At 36.7% G+C, this 15,148-nt stretch overlaps 1 protein-coding gene across 1 annotated transcript in view; it reads left to right on the top strand.

Moving 5' to 3' along the window:
- LOC308497808 (uncharacterized protein) overlaps positions 1 to 15,148 on the top strand; it is a 301,285-nt gene that overhangs the window by 143,104 nt on the left and 143,033 nt on the right. The window contains exon 2 of the mRNA XM_081048914.1: positions 8,245 to 8,308. The gene's annotated coding sequence lies outside the window, so the exon portion shown is untranslated. The remainder of the gene's footprint in view (positions 1 to 8,244; positions 8,309 to 15,148) is intronic.

The following is a 15,148-nucleotide window of genomic DNA, read 5'->3' as shown; positions in this document are numbered from 1 at the left end:
TTCTCACCACCCGAAGAGTGTTTCCAAGTCTCCGGGGAATCGAGACAGTGTCGGCTTCAAGTGCATCCAGCGAGGGTCCCCGTGGGAGTGTTACGACTAGGGCTCCCCGGGGACACGTATTTTATAGGTTTTTTTTCCAATAGATTAGCAGTCGGGAAAGAATGCTAGGCCATAATGTTTACAATCAACAAGCATGGGGACAATGAATCACAAGTTTCAGGGTAATTATCTAGGGTAGATGGCAGGGGGACATGATTCTGGCAGTTTCACAAGGTACATGAGGTTACTATGGCCACAGGGCAACCTACGTAATCCTATTCATGCGTTCCACCTCAGATGTTCCATCGGCGGGTCAGCTATTGTTCAATCAGGGGGGCTGGCAAGGCCTTCCCAAGTTTATTTCTGCTGACTGGGGAGTCAATATCCAGGTGCCAAACGGACAGAGCATTCCCCTGACCTAACAAGTGGAAGACACAAAGGACCACCTAACTCACATTATATTTACTTTATAGTAACAGAGGAGAGTGCAAAAGAAAGTGTCCCAGTGAGGTGGAAAATACAGAAATGGGAAATTAGGTGTAGGCTTCACCTATTTCCCCAATGTAGATGAGGCTTTTTGTACCTGAAAACACAAGGATATAAAACATTCATTGCACATGCATTTAATGCAATAACTGTACTTCTATAATTAAACAAGAAATTTTATTATTTATTTTAAGGTGGTAAAGTAGAAAAAAACAATTTGGGGAAATGCTCTCATAAGGGAGGCCCTCAGGGGAAGGGCAGGATGAAAATAACAAATGGCTCTAAAGTTAGAGTTGCCTACTAAACAAATATAAATGCAGGATTCTACATTAATTTGAATTTCAAGTAAACAAATATCATTAACATAATTAGATCCAAAACAATAGCTTGGGCATACTTTAATCTAAAAATGATATGTTGTTTATTTGAAATTCAAATTTGAGTTGGAATATTATCTTTATTTGGCAACCCTACCTAGAATTAGAATCTGGATAGGAGAAAGCAGAGATGAGTGTTGGTGACAAAAACATGGCAGTAAGTCATATCAACAATGGGGTGGGGGTGGAGGAGTCAAATCTACTGTACAGCTTTAGACTAAATGTTATATGGTGTCATAATATATCTCGTCTCAATTAGAACCCCATACTCTATTGACCATCTACTACGTAAAGCTGATGTAAGTGGTTTGATAGGGTGAAGGGTTGATATAAAGGAAATTATGGGGAGGGGAACAAAGACTGGATTATGGTGATAATTAAAAAAAACAAAACACAACAACAACAACAACAACAATCATATGCAGTCCTGATCTCAGTGTGGCTAAAATCATGGGTGCAAACAGTGTCTCCAGGACCTTATTTCTCTTTCCATTTCTTCAGAACTTGCTCTATTCACAAGTTGGCAAAATTGCTCGTGCATCTCCTATGTTACATTACTCATGTGTAAATTCAAAAGGAAAGATTACCCATTCTCCTGCAGTAGTTCTAGAGAAGTTCTATTGAATTGCTTTGGTTTTAATTTAATTACGTTCTTATTTTCCCTGAACTGGACAATATGTACAGGGATAAAATATGCTGATTGGCCAGACCTGAGCTGTATACTCACAGTTGGATCCAGAGATATAGTCATCTCACATTAAAACACCTGAGAAAAGATGATGAATTCTGAGAAGAAATTGGGACATTATTTCCAAAAAAGGGTTATCAATGCTTCATGGCCAATAAACAAATAAACGAACAGCAATTGTGCACTGTAAAGTTTAAACAGAACCTGTCTTGATTTAAATTTTAAAAGGCGAGTAGCAGTGACTGACACCAAGTATATTTCATGTACTTCTCCACTTTCTTCGTAGTAAGCATCTGAACTTTAGCAACTTATGCTTCTATTTTGTGATAAAACCCATCGTAGGCAAGTGCTTAATAAAAGTAGAATGAATACATGAAAGAATAAAAGCAAATGCCGTGTTCTAGACATGTACATCAAAATTTTATACAAAGTATTAAAAGAACTGAAACAACAGAACAAACTTTAGGCTTTAAAATGATTTTCTGTTCATGCTAATCATACATGTGAAATGGTGAGTAAATCAACAGGAAAAATTGTGAACCTCAACGCTTGTACCTCTAGAAGGATTTGAGTTGGGAGACCACTTTAATTATTGAAGTGACCTTGAACTAGTTACTCATCCATGGAATAGGAAGAACCCTGCCTGATAGGATTGTGACGGTGAGTAAATTAGTACATGCAAGAGCTGAGCACTCGTTTATTAACTCTATGTGCACTGGGACCACATTGCCATATGTGGGGACTGACCCAGTACCTAGCACATCAGAGATACTTGTTTTCTTAATAGAAATCTGAGTATATGTAGGACATTATGGAAAGTTATCCTGTACTGTGGGGGGGAGTGGAAAAGGAGGGAGAGAGTCTGGGGTGGGAGGAGAGTTATATAGGGAAATAATATAAAGTTGTAAAAATGTATTGTCCTTTCAAATTCAAGCACTTCTCAAATTTCATTCTGATTCTATAAATATGTATGTCAGATATGTCAAGAAAATGTCAAATTTCACTGTGTATTTAAGATTTCTCTCTCTCTCTCTCTCTCTCTCTCTCTCTCTCTCTCTCTCTCTCTCTCTCTCTCTCTCTTTTACCATTAGCTCTTTCTCATTAGATTCAGCAATTGAAATATATTTTGCTCGTGCTGCAGTTTTCTATTATGGATCTGTAATAAGACTGACAAAGAAATGAAAAACTAAAATTGTAGTTTCCTCTTCCCACGCCATTCCTCCTTCTTATGCTTTAAGGAAGATCTATAAAACTTTCTATCGTACAATTCCATAAAGGAAAAAGTTATCTATCTTTAATATTTGATAACAAAAGGAAAAAACATTTAATGGTCTGAAAACTTTGTTATATTTAATGTGATATGAATTTATAGGTTTCATTTAATTTTCAAACTTTTTGTGTCAACGAATTCTCATACCATCTATAATAAGCCCACATGGTTACCTAAAACCATAGTATCAAAATCACTAAAATTCCAAATATACCAACTTGTTTATGTTTATAAAAAGTTCTAAGATACTGTGAATTGAGCTCACGATCATACTGGTAATCAATATGAAATTATAATAATAAATAATAAAAACAGACATTTAAAATAAAAGTCATGTTCTTATAGTTAAGATGGTAGAACAAACTTCTAATATAAGAGTGACTGGCATTTGGATAATTTATCAACATTAAACTATTCATTTTCACTAAATGCATATTATTGAACTTGCTTTGCTGGTAGTTGGATAATATAAATAATAATATTAAAGTCATATCAATATGTCTAGTTATTGCTGATTCACAAATATTGACAATATATTTGAGGCATTTTGTTCATGTTGGATTTTTGTTAAACATTTCAAATAAAACCATCATTTAACTGATTGTAAGAGTAACTTTTACTTACAAGGCAGATCAGACATGAAGAAAGTTTATACCACTGAAAATTGTCAACAAATCCACTACTCAGATAGCCTCTAATACTTTTAAATATACTCTTCTAAATAATTTTCTGTGTACAAACACAAATACATATCCCAAGACATCATTGATTGTGTGTGAGGAAGGGTGGTTATGGGGTGGGAGTTGGAGAATAGGGAAGTATTAAAAATAATATAAAATTGATATTTGAGAAGCAGAGACCCAGTGGAGAAGCAGAGACCCTGAGAGAGCTGACATGTGTGGCCAGCACACACAGAAAAATGCGGAAAATGATGTGAGTTGAGGATAGAGAATTTGAGAAACTGAATTCTGCCAATTACAGCAATGAGCTTAGAAATGCATTGTTTCCCAGAATCTCCAGATAAGATTCCAGCTTGATGCCAGTCACCTTGATTTTGACTTTGCAAGACACTGAGCAGAGAACCCAATTGAACCTACCTGGACTATCAGTGTATAGAACTATGAGATAATAAATGGGAATTGTTTTGTCACTACGGTACTAGTAATTACTTATGCAGCAACAGAAAACTAAAACAAATGGGAGTTATCAGTCAAAGAAGTGTCAGAATTTGATTTGCATTTTGTAAATTTCCCTTTTTGAGGAAGAGAAAAGGAAAGGAGAGGAAGGGATGGGTGGAAAGGAGAGAGAAAAAAAGAGAGAGAGAGAAATACTGAGTAACTGCAGAAAAAGCAGAAAGACTACCTGAGAAGAAGCTTTGGAAATAATCTAGGACAAAGAAAAGAATAAATAGATTAAACAAACAATAAAACATGCAACAATGGAGATTAAAAAAAAAGAAGGAGAAAGAAAGAAAAGCTGTCCATGAGGAATGTGCTACTTCATTTACTCATTCAAATGAAGATATTTCAGGAAGTATACCAGCAAGTAGGGATATAAAGGATTGTGCTGAAAATCTTCCATCCTTCTATACAGATCCAAGTTCTACCCTTTCTCCCCCTGCCCTGTGCTCCTGGAGGCTGATCTGTATGGAGTCCAGGAAGGGATTTTCTTGGCCTCTGGTTTTCACTTGCATTTAATCGAAGGGGATGGAAGGAGGGAGGAGAATGAGATCAAAGGATTCACTTTCTGCTTCCTCCTCATGGGTCACTGTAAACTGACTGCATCACTTACATAGAAGTCATAACTCCTATTGAGTGGCCTCCTCCGCTTCCCTCTTTCTGATTCTGGAAGACGCTACTTCTTATTTCCCCCTTCATACCCAGGAATGGGTACTTGGTCTGGGCAACTGCATTACCCCAGTTTATGGCCACTTCATTTTAAAACAGTTCCACTGCCAAAACTGAATCCATGGGCATTATGAGATTTTATAAGAGGTAAAGTGTGTAAAGAGAATAAGACCCAGTCTTGCAGAATATCAACATTTTTGGCATTAAAATAATAATGGAGCTTTTATTTATTGAGACAGGCGCTGTACACATTGTTACACATTTTAGCAATTGAGAAACTGAGGTTCAAAGAGGCCAAAAGTCTTTACTCCAAGGTCATGCATCTAGAGAGTGGCTGAGCTCACAGTCTGGCTCCAGATAGTTTCATCTAGATAAAGATAACCCTGAAAAGGAGACAGAGGCAGTAGCCAAAGGGCAAGGTGGGAAGTCACACAGAGCAAGAATTTCCAGGACCTACGTAAAAGGCAACAGTGTCCATGACTTCTGAGGAGTCAGGCATTATGAGCACATGATGATATCCTTTGGATTTGGTAACATAGACGGTATTTTGTTTCTTTTTCTTTCTTTCTTTTTTTTTTTTTTTACAATTTTAAACAATGCTGAAATAAATGTCTTGCACATCCACATTACACTCTTTGAAATAGCTGGATCAATGAGTACCATTTCAAAATTAATAACAAATTGCAGATTGCTCTGCATAAGAGGTGACATATATACCCCTATCACTGTATATGAGGAGTATATGTTCTATCAAACCGTTTCTACTGGCCATCAGTCTGTTTGATGTTTGCCAGTCTAAGAAAAAGAATATTTTAATGCTATTTATATGCATTTGATTACTAGAGAGGGAGAAACCCTATTGGACAATTATGTTTATGAGTGTGAATCTGATAAAATAAAATCACACGAGAAACTCCATAAGAGCTGCCTTGGTAATGTCTGACAAAGCCTAAGTTCTTGACATCCATTATCATATTTTCTTTTTGGGTCATATGAGCTCAAATTAATTTATTTTAAAATGCTTCTATATGCTTCATTTATGTTGCTGCATTTTTTAAAATTCCATATAGCAACTTTGAGCATCTGCTATTTGTCAGGTGATTAAGCAATGCATATTCCTTGAGCAAGATGACTGATGATGATTGATAATTATGATGATGCTGACGCTGATGACGACGGTGACGACAGCTGTGACAATGGCACTCTTATACCTTCATGAACTCCCCCTTTATTTTTCACATGTAATTGCAGTCAGGAATTGAATTATCATTTATATCCCAGTACATTTTTCTATGATAAGAGTGCAAAAATAAGCAGAAATGAATATGGAGTATAAAGTAGGAAATAAGATAAAATGGGACTCTTGCTCATTTGTGTCTGTGTGTGTGTGTATGTGTGTCTGTCTGTATGTTTGTGTGAATATCTCTTTGCTATCATCTTTCTGTAGCGCTGCCTAGTTTTCCATAGTTCCATCTCTGATGTATTTTTTATTTATACCAAAATTAGTTTTCAGAACCCAATTCTAATATGTAGGCATATCCTCCACACCAACAAACAACTCTCAGGGCACCAACAGGGTGTCTGAGAATTCAACTCAATTTTGACAGTATCTATACCCAGATAGAGCATCCACAAGACTAGTCCTTACCTAGCCCATCCCTCCACACATTGCAGACATTAGCCACAGCCTCCCTATGGTTCTGACCAACTGACTACAAATTGGGGGTTCCAAAGACCCCTCCAACTCAGAATGCCAATCCAAGTCCAGGTTTTTAACTGTCTTACTTTGGCCCAACTGGTTATAATCTCCACCTTGGGTTCAATTAACTTACCAGAATGATTCACATACCTCAGAGAAACACGTTACTTACTAGATCTCTGGCTTTTGGTAAAAGGCCATAACTGAGGAAAAGCTAGATGAAAGGATGTATATGTAGAAAGGGGCACAGAACTCGTATGCCCTCTCCAGGTACATCCTTTTCCCTGCATCTCCATGGGCTCACCAACTCTGAAACTCTCTGAAACTTCTCCTTTGGGTTTTTATAGAGCCTTCCTTGCACAGGCACGATTAATTCAAACATTGGCCATTCAGGATTGATTCAATCTCCAACCCTCAATCTCTCCTCTGAGGTCTTAGGTTGGGACTGAAAGTTCCAACCCTCTAATTACCTGATTGGTCTCTGGGCGACCAACCTCCATTTTTTGGAGGTTCCAAGTCACCTCACTCACATAACCAAAGACATCTTTATCACTCTCAACTCTTGACAAATCCCAAGAGTTTTAGGGGTTGTGAGCCAGGAATTGTGGACTAAGAATGACTAAATATATATTTCCTAGAAATTACAATTTTGTAATACACTTAACTTTTTTTTTTTTTTAGTATAGTTTACAAAATGTATCTCCTAAACAACAATCTCCCACTATCACATGACTTCCTTTCTCCAGTCAAAACATTTCTCTGGCATTTTATGACTTACTCTAACTAGATCTAGTATTGGCTCGTATAGTCTTTATAATCAGACATTCTCATGGACAAGACAATTAATATGTATTTATGGTATTGGTGGCACATGTGTACAAAGAGGATTAGAAAGTTTGGTCCTAAAATAATGGAGAAGATTGTGTTCCTCACTTGGGTGACGATAAGCATTTTCCTTCAGAAGACAACAATGTAAAGTGCAGCACATTATATTCAGGAGCAGAATATATTGAATGACTCTAAAGTCGTGGTAGGTGCAAGACGAGTTTTATAGCACTATTGGCATAAATTGTATTAGAAAAGTGCAGTAACAATTTAATAATATATATGGATGATGACAAAATAATGCAAAGAAAAACAAGTAGAAATTAAATATATCTACCTAAATTTGAACAAAATGCTTAGAAATATCAAATTGTAGTGTTTTCACTTTTGGAAAACCACTGTCCATTAAATAAATATTTTCCTTTCTAAAACTCATTCAAAATAATAATTTTAATTGAAAAATTCCTGTCATGTAATTATGTCATTATAGCATTCATTCAAAAAAGTTCATTTTCCTCCTATAATATCCAGCACAATAATTTTCATGTTAAAGACGGGGGCTCAAAGATACTCAACAGCCCTTGCAGATCAAAACTGAAACATTATCTGAGAGAAAAGATAAGCTGACGGGTAGTATAGACCAAGGTGTACAAGGTCAGACAAATAAGTTCACGAACTTTCTACCATGTGACAAAAAAAAAAAAAAAATTAAGTACCCTTTTAGAAGGTGTTTTTACATGTAAATATTGCTAAGTTTCCTGGCCTTATGATAAGTTTTGCCTGATTGTCCGTTACTTTGTATTTCAAGAGGTGGCTTCATCATAAATTGTGTATTTTAGAATCTGTATAGCCAGTCACTTTTATTTGCAAATGACAAAAAAAATTCACTTGAACATTCATTCAACTCAAATGGAAACTTATTGGACCTGTCCAGGCAATAATTCATGCGAGGTATGGCTTCATACAGAGGTTCAAATAGTATCTTTAAAACCCAGTCTCTTTGTGTCTTTTAGCTATGCCCTGCACCCAAGATTGGCTTTGCCTTGACCAAGCTCTCTCACAGAATGGATTCAAACAGTAAGTCTGTTACTTATATTTACTAATTGAGAAGCTCCACCAAAATAGAACATTTATTTTTAAATAGTCCCCAGCAAAATCCCAGAGCTGACTTTCATTAATTTGGTTCTGATCATATGTAACATCCCAAAACACTCCAGTGTGAAGGGGACGGTCTGAGTCTATGATTTGGCAATTTGGGTTAAATGTCCAAATGGCTGACGCCATCTAAATTAAATAGGCTTGGACTAGAAGAGAACTACTAAAAAACGTGCATCCTGAAATATCTCAAAAATGAGTACATTTGAGCTATTTCTATCAGATCCTTAAACAAAGAATGCTGAAAGTGCTGAACTTTTTTTTTTTTTTTTCACAAAACCAGCAGTATTTTTTCGTTTTCTTCTCTCGAGGCACAGTAGCTCATTAGCTTCAGAAAAAGCACATTAGTATTGAGTTCTAATTTAATATGAACCTTTCATAGTCAACCATTATTAAAGCCAAAGTGATTAAATTGTGAAGCACTAATTGTCTCCAAATGTCCTCCATCTCAGGGGTTGATGCAAGTAAGAGAGGGAGAGGCACACAATTAGCTAAGAAAGATTGTGTGTGTGGGTAGCTAAGAAAGATTGTGTGTGTGTGACACCTGCTCTGGGTTAGGAGGCTTACCTGGAAAAGCAGTGAATAAGACTGGATATTATTATAATATATGGAACCACTAGAGACAACTTAATGAATGTGGGGTGAGATAAAACAATAATAAGCACCGGTTGGCAGAGAGCAAATAAAAGGGTCACCCATAGATTCACAAAATGACCAGAGACCAGAGCATGTCACATTAATCAATGTGAATGGGTACATGAGAACTGCATGTCCCTAACTATATTCCTTAGAAACACAATTCTAAGTGTTGGTAGTCCCTTGATGAAAAAATGCAGAAAAACAGACTCATTGGTGAAATAAATTTTGAAAAATCTGAGTGAAATTAAGTTAAAATGGTTTCTCTATTCCAAGGCATCTTTAACTAGCTCCTAAGCATTTGTTGTTTATGATTTTTTGGTGGCTGGCTGGAAGGAGCAAGGAACAGCTGGCATTGACCTTTGGTTGGGCTGAGGTCAGGAAGTAGTATCAGGATTATCAGAGGTCAGCCCATATTCTAGCTAAGCTACCTGTTGCATATTAGGTGCATTTTACTTCTGAGATCAGGCCATGGGCAGTCACAGCAGTGGGTTAGACACAAACATCAACCAGGTTTTAACTTCATGAGCCAGAGAGAGGCGTGGGCAGAGGCATGGATAGATTCTGCTTACTCTCTGAGAACTTTCTTCCATGTCACTCTGGGTGACTTTTCCTGGATCTGTGTTTTCTCTAATCCTTTCTGATGGCCTGATTCATTTTAAGAAGGCACAATCCTTTGTACTAAAAAAAAAAATTACATAGTTTATAACTTGTACTTATGGAGTACTGACTACTGGCACCATTCTAAACTTTCCAGGTATTAACTTATTTGATTGTCAAACCACTTTATAAAGGAGGTTGTTGTATTAGTCTAATGAAGGAAACCGAATCACAGAGAAATTAACTTAGCAGAATTGGATATTGAAACCTGGCACGCTGGCTCCAAAGTGTATATCCAACATGTTGCTTTCTTGTCTCATTAACATCAGAGTTTTCAATATGTGTTTCACATTAACAACAACCACAAGCATACAAATTCTGACTAGCCAGTGGGAGCCACTATCTTCATATTGTTCAACGAACTGGAGGTATAAGAAGCTTGTCTTTTTTAAAACCCACTAACTGGAAGGAGAAATCAAGAAACTCTTCTAGTATGTGAAACTCACAATTTCCTCAGGACCTCCTATGGCCCCTTGAGCTCCTCTTCCAAATCATATGAGTTCTATAAATGTTGTGCTCTGTATTTTCCTTCCTCCCCATTATAAAGCATTGAAATCACCCTATAAAATCTTTTGCTTCCAATGATGTAGCACTTTGCAACAGAGAAATGCTTGCTTTCAACGACCCTTACTCCTCATTTCTAAATGTATACCTATTGCCAAAATTAGGCAAACCAAATTACTTAGGAAGAAGAAAGTGGGGAAAAGTCAAATATTGAGCTAGAAGAGGGGAAAGAGACAAATTTTCATAGATGAGGGGGTTGGCAGTTTCCTCAACTTGTAGACATCTGCACTGTTCTGTAGCAGAGACCGGGGAGGGCACAGGGCTCAGAGCGTAACAGCTGTAGAGTAGGCCTTGGGAGAAGGGGTGGGGAAGTGTTCAGTTTCAGCAGGGTTTGCTGTGTCCCCAGCATGGCCCAAAAGCAGAGGTGCTGATTTTGAAGGGAGTTCATGGAAATGTCTTAGTGATAACCGCCAAAGTCTATGAATGTCTTTCCAAATGGTTTACCCTTAGATTTGGGGGGCCTTTCCATAATCCTATAAGAGATAGAAGGGAAACAAAATAGCAATGGAGACTTGATGTTTCTATCAGCTTAGAAGAGTAATGTTCAACTGAAAGTGATTTTGCTCCCCCGGGTGCATTTGGCAAAGTCTGGAGAATTTTATTTTATTTATTTTTATTTTTTTATTGTGACAGGGGTAAGATGTTGTGTTGCTACTGGAATCTAGTGAGTAGAGACCAAGACTGCCATGAAACATCCTACAATGCACAGCACAGCCACCATAACAACAATAAAAAAATACTGCCAATAGTTTTGAGGTTGAGAAACACTGGTGCCCTAGTAGGAGAGTGTTCTAAGTCTGACTTAATTTCAATGGAAGGAGGAGAATTACAAAAAAAAAAATCACATTTTATCCACACTCAAAATTGTGGAGGAAAAGAAATAATTTTAGAGTAGCTTACAGACACATTTGATTGTTATACATTTGAGCTAAGAGGCATATGTATTAAAATAAATAATTTTCCCCAAATGCATATGATTATGGTAATGAATCTCTTTTTATTTGCTCAAAGAATGAATGCATAAAACAAAAGTGTAGGAGCAACAGGAAAAAATGACATAATCAATTAAATATTTGAGTTTATTCACTTTATGTGAAAGAAATAGACCAACTTTAACCTGGCTATTCAGCCTACGGTCAACAGGCCACAACTGACCGGGCATCACAATCTCAGTTTGGGAAGCTGAATGTCATAATTCCACATGGGCACACCGTATATGCAGCAGACCACCTCCAGACAGCTCAGTGCATACCAATGGACAAGCCTAGATATTGCCAGCCAATCAGCAGCACTCAGACACTTTGCTTTCCTAAAACGGGACACACTTCAGCCTTTCTTCCCCTCAACCTCAGTCCCCAATGTCTTAACTCTCTTCTGTGCCAGGTGTGCTGCACAATGGTATACTTTCCCACTCATCACTCAGTGGTGTGCCTCTTATTGATCTCTATAACAAAAGTGTATCAATATGTTTTGTAAATCCACAAATGGGTGATGGAATTAATAGAGGTGTCAAGGAGAAAAAAGAGTTGACAGGAAAGATTTGAAGATAAAATCTCAAATCAGTTTTGAAGGACACTTATGTTCTACCTTTTATCCTGCTATAAATGTAGAACAAAGAAGAGATTTTTATGGAACACAGAACTAAGCTAAGCAAGAGGTGCATGGGATGGCAGTGAACTAAAATGTTAGACTCATATGACAATTATATGAATAAATATAAAAATGTGATTTGTTGCTCAGCAGAAACCCTTGGGTGAGAAACTAAATAAGACTTTATAACAATGCTTCAAATTAACACCCTGAGATGATTTTTGAGGGTTTAATATAACCACTTTTTAAAGTACTAAATCTAGGGGAATTTATACTGCTAAAGTACATCTTAAAAGTAATGTTTCCCATTTGATACGTGAATGGAGGCAACTGTGAATAAGGTCTGATATTGTGGGTCCTCAGAGCCACAGTTTACTCTTCTGATATGAAGAGTAATATTGCCAAAAGGTATAGGATTCAGGGGAAATTTGATCTATGTCTACAACAAATGACTATGAGGCAAGGGAAAAGGGAACTTAATCTATATAATATCAAACACCTAACCATTGTGATACATTCAGATGAACTAAACTGATTTTTTATTCAGATATTTGGAATCATATAATGCAGATTTCATGACTGTTTGCAAAACATTAATTAAAGATCAACAATCCAGTTTAAAAATTTTGATCCTATTTCTTAAAAAAATAATCTAATGTTGGGTATATGAGCAAGCGTTTGGGCAATCATCGATCAATTAATCACTCTGCAGGGAGTAGCTAATTTCCCCTGCTATCTATGAAAACCATTCAATCCCAAGAAATTAGGTGTGATCATGTAGACCATGTCCTTCTCTTCATGACATGAAAATCAGCGGGATGTTAAGTATACTTATCTCTCAATGACAGTAACTGGGTAATGACTTCTGGGTTAAGGTTCCCAAACTACCTAGGCAGTATAAAATCTTTAACCATTTCTCACCACTTAACCATATAAAAACAAACACTGAATAAATAGATTCAAAATGAAACCAAACAAATCTATCCATCCCTGGGCACTCTTGTGGTTGGTTGCTTAGACTTGGGTATGGAAAGAGAGAATGTCTCCTTTTACCTGATGTGTATTTTTTCATGTCCCGCTTCTCTCTGGCATGGAACCTGCCTCGGGTGCATTTGCTGCCTTATTCAGCCCTAGATCTCCATGGCCTGTCACACAGCAGGAGCTCAAAAAGTGTTGGTTGAATGAAAGAGTGACATGTCTTATTTTTATGTTGTTCTAACTTATATGCAAAAGGCCTCTCTCAGTGCATCTAGGAAGTCACAATAAAGAAAGAATGAAGAAGTAATCTGCCTCATCCCTTAACCTTGGAAATTTCCCTGCCAAAAACCACCATTTCTGGGGAAAATAATACAATGATGATAGAAGAGAAGCAGGCAGTCTGAACTGTATACCAAAGGGAAGGGCAAGGTCTTTAATAAATTACATCTCATGTGAAAGATGGTCAGAGGTAGAATTAAGTGTGTTTCCTATAGCCTGGTGGTGGATGTTTAAGCCAACACAGAGTTATATATTTTATATACTGAGCGTCAGGCTTGGCCCCTGGGAACCATCAACTACTGAATTAAATTTAATCACCTATGTTCATTTATTATGGATCCCCAGAAGGCTTTTCTCCAGGGCTCTGGGCAGCTGTGTCAGTTTTCCAGCTTTTTCCTAACTTTTTAACCTTGTGGCTATTTTTCTTCTCTCCAGTTTTATGCATTCTGCTTTCATGTAACTTTTTTTTTATCCCCCTAAGAAAATAACCACAAGCATTCTGAAAACTGGAAATTTCAAGTACTGGGGAGACAGATACTCTAATTCTGTTTTACTTTTTAAAGTGAATACTTACTTTTAAAAAATACCTGGCGTGACCATTAGATCTCTAGGCTCTAATGAATATTATTTGTTGTTAAAAATGCAGTTTTCTAACAGAATGAGTGGTAAAGCACAGAGAACTGGAGGGGTTTGGATACATTCAGAAGGTAGCTGAATTGTGGCCATTTAACTGTAGGTCATGATGTTTCATTAACCCTTTAATAACTAGTACCCTGACCCTCGCCCTGCCCCTTCCCCTATACAAGGAAGTCACTATTTATTGCTCTCTTACAGACCTCAAGGACTAAGCTCCATTATTTTCAAATTATTCAAATAATTGACCATTATTTTCTTTCAGTTTAGCCTAGTTTGATATTTTTTAATCATAGTATCCATCCTAAGCAACCCTCCTCCCTCACACAGAACTAAAAGGCTTTTCCTCTATGTCGTGAAATGAACATTGATCACAATAATTTACTCATTCATTCATCCAATGAAAGCCCTAAGTTCTATTGTAGGGCCTAACACATAGTAAATAAGGCCCGGTTCCTGCCCTCCAAAAGTATAAAGTGGGCTATGGCACAAAACTGTAAAGTTTAAAAGTTTAATTTCCCAGGCTGGTTAAAAGAAGAATAGAATCGTTTATAGCTCAACCTACTTCCGTAATTTAGCAGCTTGATTATAGTGATTCCACTTTATTCTTCACTCTGTTCTTCTGTGTGTGACACTAATGTATGTATTTTTGTACCCAAAAGTCACATGGGTTTATAAAGCTCATCTTCCACTCAAAACAAGGCAAATACTTTAAGCATCATTTGGAACATCAGTAAATCAAGATTCCAATTTTTGGAACTGACAAAGTAATTCAACTTCTGAAGACTTTTTAAGTATATAATCCAAAATTCATATATAGTAAAAGAAAACAAGTCACAAAATTAATATGTACTATGATTTTAACTATTACAAAAATTTATATTTCTGTACTTAACAAGCATTTCACATATACAGGAAATCTGGGAAGTAACTACATCAAAATGTTATCTGTTATGGTCTTTGGGAGGTGAGGTTATGGATACTCATCTAATTCTAATTTTTCAATTTTCAATTTTTATAATTACAAAATCTATAGAAGAAAGGAAAGAGGGGAAAAAGTAGAGAGTGAGGTGAGGAAGGAAGGAAGGCAGGCAGGGAGGCAGGAAGGAAGAAAACAGTTACTGAGTTTGTGAATTAGAGGGTAAAATCTCTTTTTTAGCATATATGTATTCTATAACTTATCTTCTATAATATTTTGCCATTGTAGTAGACTGAAGAAAAAAAAAAAAGCAGAAGGCAGTTAAAAGGGTGAATTATATCTTGATTTGCCTAAGTGGAAAAGGATGGTATTTGAGCAAGAAAAATTAACTACAAGAAAAACCTACACAAGTGAAGAAGGTCAATGATTGTTGAATGTACAAGCTTACACTTTGGTGAATATTTTGACCATTTTATGAGACCTTGGACTATGAATACGAATTA

Source organism: Rhinolophus hipposideros (genome assembly GCF_964194185.1).
Source record: "Rhinolophus hipposideros genome assembly, chromosome: 5".
Lineage (NCBI taxonomy): Eukaryota > Metazoa > Chordata > Mammalia > Chiroptera > Rhinolophidae > Rhinolophus > Rhinolophus hipposideros.
Note: the sequence above shows the minus strand (reverse complement) of the source record. Positions and strands in the feature narration are given on the sequence as shown.